Raw genomic sequence first — 7,826 nt, 5'->3', positions numbered from 1 at the left:
GACTGGGCACTGTTTGACGATGCCATTGCTTAAGCTTGTTTTCGTCGCGGAGCGGCGCATCGAACGGCGGGCGCGTTTTTTTGATAAATTATTTTTCTGCGAAAAATTCGCTGAGATTGGAGGCATCATTAATAAAAATATAATTTTTACGTACGATAAATAATAAATGGTTTTTAGTTGGTCCGCTGCTTGTTCAAACTCAACGGTTTGTGCAATATCCACTATTGGTCTACATTCGACCAATCCTGTCGTGAACGAGTCAGTGATGACGTTTTACCGTATTTTACAAGATTTTTTTAGCGTGTTTATACGAACACGATCGCAATTTTTTCCGCGGCTATATATCAATTCGCATTATATAAACCCGTTTTATACAGGGTTCCCCGACATTTAAATATAGAATAAAAAATTTAGGGTTTGTTCGAGGTTTTAATCTCGTTTCTCTAATCCACCGAGTAAAATACTCTTCATTTAATAATTTTAATTTCACTTAAAATAATACGAAGTTTTAATTATAAAAGATTATTCTAATTTTAAAATATTTAAGATACTTACAGAATAAAATCAGTCTTATTTGTACTTTCAATTTCTGTCGATTGATACGAAGAATTTCCTTTGTCTTCCAGCACCTACAAGAACACACACGTCGGTTGTTTAACGTAATTTGCATAAACAAGAGTTGAATTTTAATTTTATAAAACGTTAAATGTGATTAAAAATATTATTTTAATATATATTTTTATGTTATAAAGATTACTTCGTGTAATTATATTTAATTACCGGTAATCCAGTGCTTGTTATTTGATCGAGAAAGAATTTTAGGTAAACGCTTTCTCCATCCATACAAGGTAAATTAATTTTCCAAATGTCAGTATTTTTAGTAAAATTTCTTTTGTTTAATATTTGTTGTATGTATATAATTACAATGGAATTTAACATATTTTATATAAATTATAGAATGAAAAAATTTAAGATAGGACTATGTAATTATCTGCAATAATTTTTTTACGGTATTGTATTAAATTTATATCAAAGATATCTTTTAGTGATAACATTAAAAAAAAGAATGACATTATTGCAATGCTCATACAATGTGTTTAACTTAATATAAGTGAAAAGCAAACTTTATTAAAATACTGTAAAAGTTCGTTTATCTGTCCCTCATGGATGAGAGTTGAGACGAATTAACGAAATTACAGGATAACAGAAATTTCTAGTATTTTTTAAAAATGTTAAGTTATATGCGAGCCAAATTTATGCAGATATTGCTGTACCGTACATTTTGTACGGTACAGCAATATCTGCATAAATTTGTACTATTGCAAGATGCTCTATATACATAAATACGCACACTTTTGAATCATCCGAAGTTATTACAGTGCTGGTTTCTTTTAAAATATTAGACTGCTTATTAAACACAAATATGAATATACAGTAGAACTCCGTATAACACAAGTTCCTATAGTTCGGATTCCTATATCACGGCGAAAATATTGCGACGGTAACCGTACAAACATGCTAAAAAAACTCCTATAATTCGGTAAAACGTCAACGCCGACTCGTGTCGCGACAGGATTGGTCGAATCTGGACCAATAGTGGACGGTCAGCCAAACTACTTTCCGCAGTCTAGTGTCAGGCTACTGAAAGTTTAGGTGGGTAAGTTGAGTTTACTATCGACTGTACAGTATATAAATTAGGTACTTAAATTAAACAAAATTAACAAATTAATTAATAAATTAAACAAAAGTTTAATAGGTAGAAAATATGTATTGATAAATTTTTATACATTTCTTGTGAAAAAAACATTTCTTATTCAATGGCCATAAAAATTATTTCTATTAATGATGTCTCCAAAGTTCAGTNCCTACAAGAACACACACGTCGGTTGTTTAACGTAATTTGCATAAACAAGAGTTGAATTTTAATTTTATAAAACGTTAAATGTGATTAAAAATATTATTTTAATATATATTTTTATGTTATAAAGATTACTTCGTGTAATTATATTTAATTACCGGTAATCCAGTGCTTGTAATTTGATCGAGAAAGAATTTTAGGTAAACGCTTTCTCCATCCATACAAGGTAAATTAATTTTCCAAATGTCAGTATTTTTAGTAAAATTTCTTTTGTTTAATATTTGTTGTATGTATATAATTACAATGGAATTTAACATATTTTATATAAATTATAGAATGAAAAAATTTAAGATAGGACTATGTAATTATCTGCAATAATTTTTTTACGGTATTGTATTAAATTTATATCAAAGATATCTTTTAGTGATAACATTAAAAAAAAGAATGACATTATTGCAATGCTCATACAATGTGTTTAACTTAATATAAGTGAAAAGCAAACTTTATTAAAATACTGTAAAAGTTCGTTTATCTGTCCCTCATGGATGAGAGTTGAGACGAATTAACGAAATTACAGGATAACAGAAATTTCTAGTATTTTTTAAAAATGTTAAGTTATATGCGAGCCAAATTTATGCAGATATTGCTGTACCGTACATTTTGTACGGTACAGCAATATCTGCATAAATTTGTACTATTGCAAGATGCTCTATATACATAAATACGCACACTTTTGAATCATCCGAAGTTATTACAGTGCTGGTTTCTTTTAAAATATTAGACTGCTTATTAAACACAAATATGAATATACAGTAGAACTCCGTATAACACAAGTTCCTATAGTTCGGATTCCTATATCACGGCGAAAATATTGCGACGGTAACCGTACAAACATGCTAAAAAAACTCCTATAATTCGGTAAAACGTCAACGCCGACTCGTGTCGCGACAGGATTGGTCGAATCTGGACCAATAGTGGACGGTCAGCCAAACTACTTTCCGCAGTCCAGTGTCAGGCTACTGAAAGTTTAGGTGGGTAAGTTGAGTTTACTATCGACTGTACAGTATATAAATTAGGTACTTAAATTAAACAAAATTAACAAATTAAATTAATAAATTAAACAAAAGTTTAATAGGTAGAAAATATGTATTGATAAATTTTTATACATTTCTTGTAAAAAAAACATTTCTTATTCAACGGCCATAAAAATTATTTCCATTAATGATGTCTCCAAAGTTCAGCGAATTTTTCGCAGAAAAATAACTTATCAGAAAACTTTCGTCATTCGAGACATTTCAATTTTCAACGCCGACTTAGTGCTGATCTCAACCAGGTTGCCGCAATGAAATTTCAAAACGTACTGAAGCGGCTTCAAAAAATGTACTATTTTCCTTCAAAATGTACTAGTTCTATGAATACTTTGTTTACGTGCCTATATATATATAGGGACGTAATTTATATATATATATAGGCTATGTATATAGTAAAGCTATTTAAAATTAAAAATATATCTACACATCTATTACTTATTATAAAATGAGCATTACATTGACAACATTTATTAATAATACTATTGAATTTCATCTTAATTTTATAACCAATCGTGCTTTAAAAAAATAATTATAAATTTGTTATATTATATTATTTTATTCTTTATTATACTTTAAATTTTTTTGATGTTATTGCATCACTTTACGAAGTGGTATATACGTAATTGCATCAGTTTTAGTACCTATTTAATTAATTTCAATCATGACAGCAAAAGATAAGGATGCTTGTTTCTTTTAAACTATTTGATGAAAACGTTACATAAAATTGGGGTTGCATAATCATCCGAAATTATTATTATATTTTTGACTGGAAATTACAGGATTTATGCAATTTTAGTTTAATTAATGTCATATAAAACTGACTGCTCGTACAAGTTTGCTTAAAACATGCAACTCAAAAAACCCCAAAATGGCAGCTCAAGAAGTAGATCACGCGTGTCCTGACCTTCTTATATAGACCTTGGAACAGTCGGAAGCGCGGCCATTTTGGAACCATACGTAACATTAACCCTTATTTCTTTTACTACGATTACTAAAATTGAAGTTCATAATTTAAGAATTAAATTATAGTGGTAGAAAATAATATAAAAGTATTTATATTATTTATACTCGTACAATTTCAAAACTATTTTCTGTAATAATTTGTTTCTGACTTAACGGATATTTTGATATTATTGACGACAAAAGTTTAAAATCATTGATTTCCTTACCTGTCCATTATTTTTGTTTGACGGAGTTGAATTGTTTGGACCACGTGGCATGAAAAATTTTGTCAAGGTCCTGATGAGAATGTGCAGACAACTGAACGTGTGAAAGAAGACCACTGAGTCAAGACCGTTTACACGTGCAACTATCTATGTTGCTGACGTCGACGGACACACACCATTTGTATGTTGTGATTGGATAATTTAAATTAGCAAGTAGTGACACTAGTGAGACTTTATTAAACTAATTTTTTTCATTTTTTCGTTCAGGCGTGAAATATTCTTTTGTACCGTAAATAGTACTTGAAATATTATAATGTACTGAAAATGTACTAAAAATCTAAATGTACTTTTAATTTACTGGAAAGGGCAAAATGTACCAGAAAAGTACAAATGTACTAAAAACGGCGACACTGATCTCAACATTCGTTAAAAGTAGTTCTTTTTTTCAATGTTGAAGTAGCGCTGTTGTCAGCGCTGTCTTAACACACTTAGCACTCAACAGATATGTTGACTGCTACTTTCCAATAAATTGTGGGTAATTAGTAACACATTTGAATGGAATCCATCTTGCTGAGAAGGGAATTATGGGAACTCAGCACTTGGTACTCGAGTTGGAACGTCGTTGATGACGTCAAATTGTTGACTTCAACATTCAACACTCATGTTGAAAATTGGAATGTCTTGATTGCTTAAGCTTGCTTTCGTCGCGGAGTGGCGCTCCGCGACGAAAGCAAGCTTAAGTAATGACGTCGTCGAACGTTACACACTCGGTAAGTAATCCTACAATTTTTTGTCTATAGCATAGTTTTTATGGATTATTCCCAAAAAATTATACGTGTTTTGGAAATGTTGAGTGAAATTAGTCTAGAATCGATTAATTTTATGGAAGAAAACCTTCCAAACAGCAGTAGTCTCTAAACTGCACACATGTTGGGATGTGATTGGCTTATGTATTTATGTGACTCGTACAACACGGAAATCACATAACATGGAACGTATCTACCGTGTTATAGAGGGATCGACTGTATTCTGTTAAGATTAATAATCGTGAAATAACGTTAATGAAAACATTAAACAATGAATATCAGATAACATAAATTCGGTATAAATGTATACTATTTTGTGTGAATTTTCACTGAATATATTTCAACTAAACTTAAATAGCTAATATTTAAGAAAAGAATAGTTTTAAATTTCACAAAGTTGTGTTGTATGTCACAATAACAACATGTAAACAGGAAACAATATACGTTAAAAATTACTAGAAATAGAAAACTGAGATTATCGACAATTAATGAATGTAGAATTTTAGATTTTGATTTCTGTAACATGCTATTACGATTGATAGAGTGATACAATACAACACATCAGCAATCTGTCATCATTTAAGAATTTTTACGAAAAACCGACATTTTGGTGTGGCAAATGTAAAGAAGATTTGAAAAACTCGGGTGGCCAGCCCATTAGTCAAGTAATAACACGCGAATATTATTTGGGAATTTTCACCTTTTGCTAGGCCAAAAGCTTATTAAAAATAATAGTATTTCGAGTTTGAAAAATATTACTTTGTTCTTGTTCAATACTAAGAAATTATAGAAAGAATAATTAGCTACAGTCATTGTCTGTTTTTTTAGCGTGAAACTACTGCAATCTGTAATCAAAGTATTTGCCCTAAATTTAATAAGGTTGTGCCACTGTGCCGAATCAGATAAATACTTCATTAATACTATAATATTTCATTTATATACATATTACGAGAGCTTTATTGAAGTGGTTTTGTTGCTCATATACTATTGTTTCTATCAGTGATTATGATAAAAGAGAATGCCATGTGTGGAAGCAACAGATATATGTTTAGTACCTAAGATATACAAGCTATAACTGTCTTACTGATAATAGCTATCTACATTGCTCTGAAATTCAGTATTATAAAAGGAAGAAAAATCTCTGTTCATTATATCAAAAGCTACTTTTAATAAGTAAAAGAATTCCTGGAAGGAATTTTGATTTACTATTTGGGATTTTTTCTTTTATTATTTATTAAATTTAAAATTTTATCAATCACATTCAGCATAGGTTTATATTCCTAACTGATGAAACAAAACAGAAATGATAACGTAGCATTGTTTTTTACAATTTTTTTNCCTGGAAGGAATTTTGATTTACTATTTGGGATTTTTTCTTTTATTATTTATTAAATTTAAAATTTTATCAATCACATTCAGCATAGGTTTATATTCCTAACTGATGAAACAAAACAGAAATGATAACGTAGCATTGTTTTTTACAATTTTTTTTTCATTTGGAGCATGTATACACTTATTTACGTCATATCCATGCTTCTGTTGTCAGCAGTAGTATTTACCGTAATTTGAAAAAAGATATATTCACTTGTTAAAGAGATAAACAGCGAGTCTGAAGAATTGAAATCCATTTTGGAATGCCTGATGAAAATGCATTTGGATTTACGTAAATAATTTTAAGAAATAAACGAAAAATGGAAAATTTTTATAAAAATATTATACATTTACTTCCTGTATATTCAAATAATAATATCGCAAAGCCCGAGTAGTATATAATAAATCACCAAACGATCGCTTAAATTTCGGGTTATAATATGTCTAATTAAATGATTGATATAAAATAATTTAACAATAGAGGTAGACGTAAGGAGCCATCTCTTAAATAAATTAATAATTATAAATAAATAAATAAATTATTAAATAAATTTAGAATCTTCTGGAATGAAAGAACTGGCCCGGGACGGAGCTCAAACTTTCAACCCCCGCTGGAAGCGACAGATTGCTTGGGGTCCGGGTGGCGTAACTGGCAAGCGCACCGCACGGCAAGTGGAGGTTGCGGGTTCGAGTTCCATCCCGGCTGGTCACGTAGAGTTTGTCGGATTTTCTTCACATGTATAATACGTGAATCAATTACTTTAAAAGATTTCTTAAGTAGGCCTTTAATAAACCTTGGAATCTTTTGTTGCAATTTTGGAATAAATATTACATCATGGATGCCGTAGACAATATCCAGTTCGCTTGGCAAAAATTGACTGATAAACAAAGTTTTGAAGAAGTTATGGCTGGAAGTATCGAAGAATTTTCAGCAAGAAAAGCCTATCGTTGTATTGTTAAAATGACCAAATTGTCAACTTAATCGATACAGCACGTCTAGGAGATGTAGAGGAACAGGATTGACGAGTTATTGCAGGTGTTTGGTGAGACCGTTACCGAAGACAACGATGAAGAACTGGTAGAACAAGGAAATCTTGTAAAACTGAATAATAGAACCCAGAAATATCTCTACAGATGTTTTTAGTAAAAGTTTGGTAACGATAACAGAAATCGTTGATTAAATTGTAGGGAATGATTCAGAATTTGAAAGAAGTGCAAGAGCAAGGCGACGCGTTTTAAATGTCATTTCCTGCTACCGACATTTGCTTAAGCAAAAAAAAGCCATTTATGAAACTACAGGACTTTATCGCAAAAAACAAATATTTCAGATGAGTCAGGATCTTCGTCACAAAAAATGAACTTTACATTTCTGTGTGCATATGTTTATTTGTTATTTAACACATATTATACAAATTAATATAAAAAAATATCTTAAAGCAAAATTTTTTATTTTTGGTCGCGTGTTCTCATTTTTCTGTTTAATCTATTAAAGTGACTTCGTTTAACGCTGTTTCGTTGAGCGTTGAATCCTCTG

This window comes from Centruroides sculpturatus, unplaced genomic scaffold (genome assembly GCF_000671375.1).
Source record: "Centruroides sculpturatus isolate CEXI.00-Female unplaced genomic scaffold, Cexi_2.0 scaffold481, whole genome shotgun sequence".
NCBI lineage: Eukaryota > Metazoa > Arthropoda > Arachnida > Scorpiones > Buthidae > Centruroides > Centruroides sculpturatus.
Note: the sequence above shows the minus strand (reverse complement) of the source record.